Below are 11,077 nucleotides of genomic sequence, written 5' to 3' on the forward strand. Positions count from 1 at the left end.
TGTAGCAATAAATGATTGGATTTTTTCAGAAGAATTAACTGTGCTTTTTTTGCAAAATTAGAACACTTTAAGATAGAGAGAGTGGTTTTGAAAAGGGGAAGCAGAATTGTTTACCTCCAGATAAGCGCTTCAGAAATAACTTAGCTCACAAGAAACTATGGATTTTTAGCCAGATGAATATTTAGACATCTCACAATGTTGTTCCAATGTAGAGCGGCAAGTGCTAATTGGCATTCTTGCTTGCAGTTTCATCAGGGAGAAGGAGTATTTAATGAACATGGAAACCAAGCTATTCTTTCTATACTGCTTGACATGGTGACCCAACTCCGGACTCCGCGGGTTTGTGATGAAATTGTATTTTCTTATTTGTTTACTTCGTCTCCTGCTGCTGAGGGAAATTCCTGTATGTCTCTTATTCACTGTATTTCAACATCCCTAAAATGATGCACGAAGTTTTCACTGAGAATGCCCTTAGGAGGTACCACAAACTGTGGTTTCACAGGAAAGTCATTAGGACAAAAGCAATGGTGAGCAAATGTACGATTCAGAAACAGTGACATGCCCCAAGCAACTGTTTAGCATGTGAGAAAGCAAAGGGTGTTCACAAAGGCTGACAATAAAAGAAACAAAAATATTATTTGATCAGAAACCCATTTACCTTTAAATTCCACTCACATTTTCTGTCATTCATATGTAGCACCTAAAAAGGTTCCCATTGTCTTAGGGAGAAAGAAATTGTGCCTGTGATTTTTAATTAGGACCATCGTAAAGAAAAATACTAATTTTCTAGTTATGTTTTGAAGACTACTAAAGGGTGTTAGCATCTGTTAACTTGAAATATTTTCACATTGTTTCCATAACAAAGAAAAATGTGAGGTATTATTTAATTTCCCGTAACTTGCAGTATAAAAATGAACTCAATAACAAGTGAGCTTTGCCAAGACGGCTGTATATTTTTTTTGAGAAATAATGTAGCTGGTTCAGACTAGCCCACATTTTACATGGGGTTTGAATTAGCACTTTTTCAATGGATCTTAAAAGCCTTTTTCTTTGCTGTTCAACTTAATACTGAAGCTCCAGTTCAAGAATGTGCTTCATAGTGTGAGAAACCTTATTCAAAGCAGTGGGCTACACATTCAGAGCTGGACATGTGCTTACATATCTCAAGAACAAGGGCTTGGCATACAATGAAACTAACTGGTGTCTGTGGGACCCGCACATGATTTGAGTCTCACCTAAGTTTTTATGTGATGTCTGAGATAGTGCCTGGTGTGTAGGAGGCCACTGCCTCATGGTTAACCTTATCTCGATCTTATCTATTCGGGTAACATTCAAGAGGCCATAGCCCCATTGTGAGTGGTGTAAAACAGGGAAGTATAAAATGCAAATCGTCAAGACAGGCCCCAAAAGAAATGTCACAACATGTAAGGAAAATGAATAAGGTAGTAGCAGCAAGCAAGATAACAGCTTTATGGCTTTTCCTTTTTGGATGGAAGATGAGGTAAGGTTGAGAAGAGAGGGAAAGGCAGAAAGGCTGCTGGAAGATGTGGAGATGTAGATGAGGGGTGAAAAAAACCACAGCGTTTCTCTGTGGGGCAATAGAAATCCACTCAGGAGTGTTGAGAGGTCCCCAATCTGGGTTGTGCTCCAAACAGCCAGATTCACTCTCCCCCTCTCATGGAATCCAGCCCCTACCACCCACCATACGGCAGGGAGAGGGGAGATGGAGAGATAACCATCGCTGTCTGGCTTCTGCTGTTGCCACGGTGGCTGATGGATCTCCTTGGGCATCCTTCTCGTCTGCATGTCTGGCTGTAGTTTGCTTTTTTCTGCACAGCGTTGTTGGGGAAGGCCATGAATTTTGACTCATTTTAACAGTCAGCTGATGTATTCAACAGGGAGCTTATTTTGCTAAATAAGCTACAAAGCAAAACACCAAGAAGCATATTCCAGTGAAATAAAATACGGACTCTAATTGATGCAGTAGTTTTGAATAAATCTTTCCATTGTCACAGTCATCACACTAAATGCCAAGGCCTGTCAGCACCACTTCTTAGTTACCTACCCAAGGTAATTATACAGCTCTTCTTACTGCAGAACCAAACTGCATCCCAGTTTGAGGTATTAATCTTGTTAACAGTCCTAGTTTATGGCTTTTTACCCAAGCAGAATAAAAAGAAAACAAGGCAAAAATAAATGACAGGCTCCATCTTGCAAGATAATCAGATCCCATCTCTACTTGCAGAGCCAAAAGAACATGGAGATCACTGTAGATGTCTTGCTGGGAGTGGGTAGATGAGGTGGTGCCACAACAGAGAACTGAAGTCAGCTCTTTCCAGAGTCTTACACTGGGCCACCCGTCCTTTTGCACAGAAATGGCCTTGGGGAAGTAATGTGCAATTTCTTCCCTTCTCCTTTTACGTCCATACTCCCAGGCAGTCCCCATCCCCATGGGCACGAGGCCGAACATTCGATTTAGCAAACGTTCGCCAAACAGCCCATGCCACTCACATACAAGATTTATAAATAGCAAATTTGTTGCATTTGGTTATGGAACTGTGATGCTTTTCATCCCTTTGCAACTTCAAACTCTGCGTGTGTGCAGGAACAGCAGCTACTTTGTCCTCAGAGTTGCCCAAGTCTATACAGAAGAGAGGCATCCAGTCCACACTTAGGCTGAAATTTGTCCTTTTGGGTGACTACCTAAGGATATTTCCACTTTCAACATCTAAAATCAGTTTATAGGCAGAATGGGAGGAAAAATGAAGCCCCCATTTATGAGAAACATGGGGCAGAGGGAGCAGAAAAGGGGATGTTACTGATTGCAGTCCTCTGTTATTGCAGGGCAGACATCACATGGTTCTGTTCATAAAATTCATGGTTTGGTGAAAAAAAATGTTCTGATATGAGTCTGGCACCAAACTGTGTCCTTGGCACCTCAGTGACTTCAACTGGTATCTCTGGGTTGTAGGTCAGATTGCAATTAGGCCTTTGAAATTAGAAGAAAAAGAAAGGCTTTTGGTGGCATTTTGTGCAGAATAGGTTTAAATAATAAGTGTTTAGGCTTCCAGAACTGATATTATATTTTGAGGGGGGAAAAAAAAAAAGGAAATTTTTTATTTTCTCAATTTTCTTCTTCTTTCTGCTCTCCTCTTGCACTAAAGGGCCAAGATTTGTCCTTGTAAACTTATCTGTAAAAATCTATTTTGTTGAAGATTCTGCTATTGTGAAGAAATCCCATTGTATTTAAAAAGATGTGTTCAGGCAAGTCTTATAAAAAATATTTTTCTTCTGCAAAATCTACCCTAAAACCCCTTTACAATTTATTTGTGATAGTCTGTAGATTTTTTTTTTCCCCAAACTACTATATGGCAAGGATATAATTTTGAATTAAATTCTAACAGCCCAAGAAGTGTATGAAAAGATAATAATTTTCTATGAAATACCAAAGGACTTTCCTCCATGAGGATATAAGCAAGACCTACAAGAACTGGTAGTCATGCTGCAGAAGGATTTTTCAGGCTTAGAGAGCTTGGGGGAGGGTGTTTGAGTACATTAGTATTCACTCCACATCTTCGCCTGCTGTTCCACATGCACTGTTTTGTGCCTTCATAAACTGCTCTGGATGCAGATCAAAAATATTTAAAAGAATTCACAGGAAAAAAAAAAAACCAACACAACAAAACAAACAACAGAGCAGCAGTTTCTATGTATTTCCACATTGCATCGCCTTCATTTTCATTGACATTTACTGTTAGCCTTTTTATAGCAATATGAAAAAAGAAGACAGAAGCAGAGAACAGAAAGGCTTTCTCTGATAAGAAAGGCTTTTACATTTTAGAGAGAAGTTCTCACAACAAATCAGAGTGCTGTAAGCTTCCTTGTGCACTCAGCATCAACAATTTGAAGCATGCAGCACTGAATTCTTTAACTGAAAGGGCACTATAAAATAATTATTATTCTTTCTTGTTTGCAGTATCTGATTATAAATAGTAAGAAGTATGCTAATCTGTTCTGTGTTAATGCTTTTTAATAGGGTGAACATTCACTTCCTCTCTTTTAATTTTTCGCTCCTCATGACTCTTGAGTCCCAAGGCAGTCCAAGGGCAGACCTCACCAAGGAGCCACGCTTCCATCTCCTCGCGTTGAAATCAGAGCTGCAGGAACACTTATTGCAAAATCTTCCGACAGATCATGTGGGCAGGATCACCTGCAATATATGGCTTTATCAAACATGTTCTGCTTCTTACTAATTGCTTAGAGGGAGAAGCCTTTAATTTCTTGTTCACTGAGACAAGCCTGGATCATGGCCCACCACCACTGACTGTGGCCATTCCTTAACATTTGTCCTAGTAGTGATTTTCTTGATTCATTAGGAATGTGGTAATATGCAAATTTGTGTCACAGTACAAAGCTGTGTTCTCTCCTCTGATAGGAGGCCAGAAGAATTCCAGCATCTCTAGAAACATGGAAGTGTATGGAGATATCCTTGAAAATTGAAAGAACTGAGGCTAGAAAGTTGAGGGGAAACATCAAACCAAACACTGAGAGCAGACAAGCGTAGAAGACAGCTGTGAGGGAACCTTAGAATTTTTTAGAGGGGTGAATGAAGGTGGATTCAAGGAAGAGGTGCTTCTTGCACACACACATACATGCAGAGAAGTCAAACATCCAGTGCTTAAAATGCACATTGTATGAAATACAGCAAACCCAGAGTGTTGAGGCACAATATGGCAGATGTGAAATCTTCAAATCGACAGCATTTCCTTGTGGACAATAGTCACTTGTCTCTGAGAAATCTCTTTAAAATCCCAGGTTCCTGCTGGGTGAAGCGCTGGCATTTGTGCTGTTGCTCTCAGGGTGCCACCCTGCTGTGCCTATGGTGATGGAGAATAAATATGCATGAAGCTGACAGTTAGCTTGGCTTCCACCAAAGCTTAATTTAGCTCACTTGTCAGCACAGAATAAGAGAAATTAATAACAATAATTAATAGTTCTTTTAACACAGTGAGTAAAGAGCAGCATGTGATAAAAATGCTAAATCTAGGGAAACTTCAGAGCTGGGAGACAAGGAGTACGCAGTGCACTCCACATTGCTGAGGAGGTAAAACATACTTTACAGGGCACTAAAGGACTAAACAAAAGAAAATGTCTGGTCAGAGGGAACACAGGAATGTGCTGGAGCATCCAGGGAGGAGGTAGCTCAGTCCACACCAGCTGGAACGCATCTCCTGAGGAGGCTGAAATTCCTTCCACCTTCTCCCCCCTCCTTTTTATGGTTTTCAACCTTCTCTGCGAAGAAAAGGACAAAAGTTTTATTATGCCTGAAGTTTGGCCACAAGCAAAAGTACCTAAAAGGTGCTTCAGGGTATTCAGAACATGAGCGTGTGCTATTTCTGCAGGGACGTGGCCATCTTTCCGAGTGACTTTTGCCACCATCCACAAATTGCATATTCCTTCTGTGTTACTTCATGAAGGTCCCTCCTTTTTTTCTTGGCTTGCACCACTGCACTTCCTTTGAAGCCAGAAGCTGCAGAGCTGACATTGTACAAGGAATTTCAAATAAATTCTGATAGCTGTTTTGGGAAGGAAACATTGGGTGTTCCACTATTGATTTTGTTACTTTTATTGTGATTGTTTCTGTGTATACCTACAAGTGGGGCTTTTTGTGGGTGGTGCTGCACAAAGTTCGAGGAAGGCAGCATACTTTCTTGAGAAACTTTAAAACATTTTTAAAAGTACAGCAAGAAGACAGCAGAGAAGTATTATACATTCAATTTGTATAATATGTATACACACATATATTACATACACTTGAAAAAGGTCTTCCTTTATACCAGCCTGTCCTGTCCTTCAGACACTCATCTCTCACAGGCAGTGGGTGGCTCCCAGAATAAAAAGTAGAGTCTTCAAACTTGATTCAAGAAGGGTGACCTATGAACAGAGGACAGTGTTGAAGAAGACATAGAGATGGTTGTGGGACAATGGGCAAGCTGAGGCTGGTCTCAGTGGCGTGGTGAAGGAAACAGAAGCCGAAAGGAAAGAAACATGAAGATAATTAGGGAGGGAAAGGACCGTGTACCTCTCAAAGGCACGGACAAGATGCTTTAACTTAATTCAGTGGGAAAAGGAGAGGCTGTTGGAGAAGTTCAAAGGAGCGTAGTACTCATATGCCAGAGGGCGAGGTCAGAAACTTTGTATAAATAAGGGAAAAAGCACTGGCATGTGTGTCTGAAACTACCAGATGTCTGATGTTATCTACAAACCTCACAGGACTGACATACAGACTGCAGCTGGAAGATACTGCTTTTATGCCCAGTCTTCTTACTTTGGTTCATTCCCTCAAAAGGCTGCACTCTCTCACAGTGCTGCTTCTGTCCATCCTCAGCAAGGTCCACACTTGAGGTTCTGGTCTCTTGTCTCATCTGTGTTTCAGGTTCTTCAGCATTCAAAGTCCCTGCTGTACTGTAGAGGTTTACTGCTGCAAGAAGCAGCCACGGTCCTGTGCCAAGGAGCAGCTGGCTTCTTCTCATGGATGATAACTGCCTTTAGCTACTTTCCTGGTTGGAAGGGGAGAGACCAGCAATCCACAGGTGGTGAAACCATTTGGATGTAAATTATACAGGCTGTCCATCAAGCTGCACAAGCCAATAGCTGCTTCACAGTTGAATGAACCCAGCATGTGAGAGATTTAAATTCAGAGCATGTAGCAAGGAAACCTCAGACGTCCATGCAAAATTCATTGAAGGCCAAGCACGGCATCATTGCTGGCCTGACATCCTTGAGTATGTGGAAAACCAGAAGGAGGGAAAATTGGTGCTATGTTAATACCACCCAAATATACACAATGAAGTCAGACTGAAAGCAATGAAATTACAGCCGCTCCTCATGAGCTAACAGGACCATTTTCCTTAACCAGTGACCTTCAATTACAGAGTAGCAAGCAAATTAGTAGAGACAAAAAAGAAAAACCTGTTAGCCAGAAAATCTTACTGGCTAAAGCTTGTCTTGTGTCAGTTCCAGTTTACGTAGCTTTCGGTAAAGTGTGTGCTGTCTCTTTTGGAGTACTGGTGTTAACTGGAAATGTTGATTCTGGGAACAATGAACTCCTTCTTATCAAATGGCTGGGGCTTACAACTGAGTTTTTTAGAAGACTTTAAAGCTTTCTGAGTGCTTGAAGAATCTGAATCATTGCAAGAAGCCTCCTGATGCTACAGAGATCAACTTAGGGATAGATTTGAGGCCAAAAAAGGCCAAGGCAGGAATGACTAAATGAAACATCCATTTCACAGTTCCCAGGCCTCCAGCATCCCTTATGCTCAAGGTTGGTTGCCTGTAGGTCAGAGTGACGGTGAAGCAGACTGGGATGCAAGTGGGATGCAGGTTGGCGGCTCCCATACAGAGGTACAGGGCTTACTCTCAACTACAGCCATCTGAAATTCAGGAGTCTGATCCTACGTGGTTCAGGTTGCCTACACAACCTGAAAATTCACAAATCCAGATGAGTGATGTAGTATGAATCCACTTTGAAAGGAGACTAGAGAAGATAATGTTATCTGCAAGCTGAGGATGCCCATATAGGGAACCAGCACTTTTCAGATTTAAAGCTGACTTAATTCCTGAGGTAGGCAAACTTGAACAGCAAAGAATATATGGCCTTCTTCATTATGAAGTTGGAGATGTTTGTATCTAATTGTTTATGACTGGTAACTTTATACATTCTGTGAATCTAATTTTTCAGTTCCTCCGTTGCAGCCTTCAAATCCTATAATCCAAATCAAGTTCTGTTTTGATAGGACGAACTCCATCTTTCCTTCTCTGGATACATGGTTTGACAAGTGAGCTTTTCCTTTTGGTGTATTAGCACCTCGCATCTGCCTCAGATTTACAAAATGAGCCAAGGTCTCAATCAAAAAAATGAGGCAAACCCTTTTACAAGATAAAACAAGTCACACAATTAAACCGAAGATAACCACTTAGGTATAAGTTTTCTTTTGACAACATTATTAGCTAATAACCTTTCTCTTCCTTCAGTATATGTTGGCATGAAACTTTTTCCCCAGGGTTTCTGAGTTATATGAGAGAAAAGGGATGGGGATATATCTGCAGAGGATTTTCACCTACTTCAGCAAAATCTGAAACAGGCTTTACTGCTACCTGCACCATCACAGTGTCCACAGATTATCAGGTTTCCTTAAGCCTTCATTTTCAAAGTCTTCCCATGATAGTTCAGATCATCAGCTTTTAAAATTTAAACAGAGAGATTAATTTGTAAGGGACTGCTGTAACAGCATGGTAGAATGCCAGATTGTTTCCTTCTTGCAGCTACTAATATGTTTGCTTTCAGAAGCAATCGATCTTTTTGAGATCCCTCTTCCCCTTAGTTTGACAGAAATCTGTTAATGACAAAGCTCTGACTGTTCTCTAAATGCAACATGTGGTGAACTTTGAGTCCCAAGCCTGAAGCCACAGTCTTCCCACTGTTTGTTGCTTGGGCTCAATAAACATCACACTGATATACTGAGATGACTCAGCTACGCAGCGTCCACCTGGCAGCACCAACTCTCTGGTCTGGACTTGTGAGTTTTTCCAGATAGCAGACAGGCTGAAAGAGCACAGCCATTTATAGACCTGGTGATTATAATGATGCATGGGAACAAAAATAGATTTATAACAATCATAACATCCAGGACAGCAATACAAATAGTGAGCATAAAAAACAGGGAAAGATAAATACCTGTCTGGAAATATGACTACTGCTGAATCAATAAGCTGATGTCCTACCAAAAGCACGTCGTTACAGATTGAAAGCAATGTGGTATCAGTTACTTTCAGTCTGCCCAGTGAAGGTGGCCCTTTTCCTCTAGTTTTATCACAGAATCGCATACTGTTACAAGTTGCAGCGAACCATTTTTGTTAACTAGACAGCTGTTTAGCATCACTTTTAACTAATGATTTTTAAAACAAGTTAGTCATATTCCTGTAACATGCAATGTACTACTTAATGCCTATATTCACCACTTCAGGTTTGTTAGTAAGAGAAGAAATCCTGATATATTTATTTTAGTTTCTTTTCCTATTACATGCTGTATACTGTGTGATGGATAATGAATAATTAAAGGCACTTAACATTTAAAAAGCATTTCAGGCAGTGTCTCTTCCCTGTTATGGCATGTAGTCACAACGTGGTTCTTCTAAACACTGCTGAGAACAGCTTGGTTGTAGCATGGACAAGCGTTTATTACAGGGTTTACTGCCTTGTCCTATGATTCCATGCTCTGCAAAGCACATCTTAACTAATTCCCAAAGGCAAAGTGGCAACGCTGTAAAGCACTTGTGAAAACATTCAAACTGCAGTTTAAACCTTGTTGCAGCACAGTTCTTCTCTGAAAAGTGACACTGAAACCGGCATTGTGGGATCCTTTATTTATTGTCTATTTGTGATTTCCAGATCAAACACGCTAAGTACAACTATACAGTTCCCTCCTAACATCCACAGCCAGCTCCACAGACTCCAATGAGATTAGAAAGTTGAAACTTTCATGTTCATGTATCACTGAGGTGATGATCTCCTTATCATCGGTCCAAACCTGCTGTCCCCTCTGAAACAGATACACCTTGGCCCCCTTCCATTTAGCTGAATGAGCTTGAGGAGGATGCTTTCTTCTCATTAACCCCGGTCAGTGTTTTCACTGCTTATGGGAGTAAAGTGTCTTTTCAAGCAGGTCAGCAGGTCTAACTCTGAACACAAATATACACAGAGCAGATGTGTTGAAGAAGGTGCCACTTCTATACTATAGCCACGATTTCAGATACAGAATTTTAATGGCTTTTTATTTTTTTTCTGGCCTGTTTCAAAGCATAAAATATTGCAATCTCTAGAAAATTCTGATATGAACAATATTCTCTCTACACATTAACCTGTTGAAACATGGGCTTACGAGCTACATTTTTGTTTCTCTAGAGAGCCATCTGTTGTGTATTTATGGCTAGAACCAGCGATGAGAAGACACAGCCCAATCCAAGGCCCACTGAAATTCACTCACACTGTTCAATTAACCATGTGGAGCATGCGATGGGTTTGGTGCTTGTCTTTCTGCTATGTTTGAGTGGGGAGCGATCAGCCTCACTGCCTCCCAGGGACCTCTGTGTTGATGCTGGAGCTTGCTGTTCTCAATCAGCAGAAGAGACACTTTTACATGTCCATCTCTCGACCTCTGAGGCAATAAAACTAGTTTGGCTTAAATAAATTCTGCTGATGGAGCAGCTACAGCATTCTGGTTGACACTTCAAGGTGGTCACTGTATGAAAAATACCATATAGCTACCATTATATGGTAAAAGATGGACATTTCAAAAATAGTCCCTCCCCATTCCCTACAATGAAAATGTAGAGGTATATCCTGTTTATAGGCACTATTGTCCCTTTGTCTGGGAAGTATGTTCATAAATATATTTAAGAATAGATGCTAAAGTACAAAAAGGCTCTGCAAAGATGACAGGAACAGTTAGAGCATCCTTTCAAGGTGCAACAGGAATGAAGTGGTGACTACTACCCAACAGGTACTCCCTTGGTCAGTAGGGTTTCTGTGCCAGTTTTCACATCACCTTTTACAAAAAAATCATCACTAATTTGAGTGTGTCAAATTTTTATCATCCTGACGAGTGTAATCAGCATCTGTTCCAATCGTTGGTTATGTCTGAGGGTTGTTCAAACGGCTACAGATGTGTAAGGAGGTATGTGCAAGGCTGTCCTTCTTGAAGACAGTGGTTTCCTGACTTAGTGGAGCTGAATTTTTGTGAAACAATATGCCTCACTCTCTTGCCAATCCTGCACACCCTCGTGACTCAAAGGGGCAAAACTGAACAACCCAGAGCCAATGTGGGCCCCAGATCTCAAATGTTTGAGAGCTGGAATACCCAGAGCTGAGGTTTTGGTCTGGCCCGTGAAAAGGGAGCAAAAGCCATCTGTGAAAACTGGAGGCACATCTGGGTTTGGCTTCTACCCCAGGATCCCACAGCCTCCCATAATCACTTTCTGAACATCTGCAGGTTGGAAGAACAGATCCTTTCTCCAC

The sequence above is a fragment of the Nesoenas mayeri genome (genome assembly GCF_963082525.1).
Source record: "Nesoenas mayeri genome assembly, chromosome: 2".
NCBI lineage: Eukaryota > Metazoa > Chordata > Aves > Columbiformes > Columbidae > Nesoenas > Nesoenas mayeri.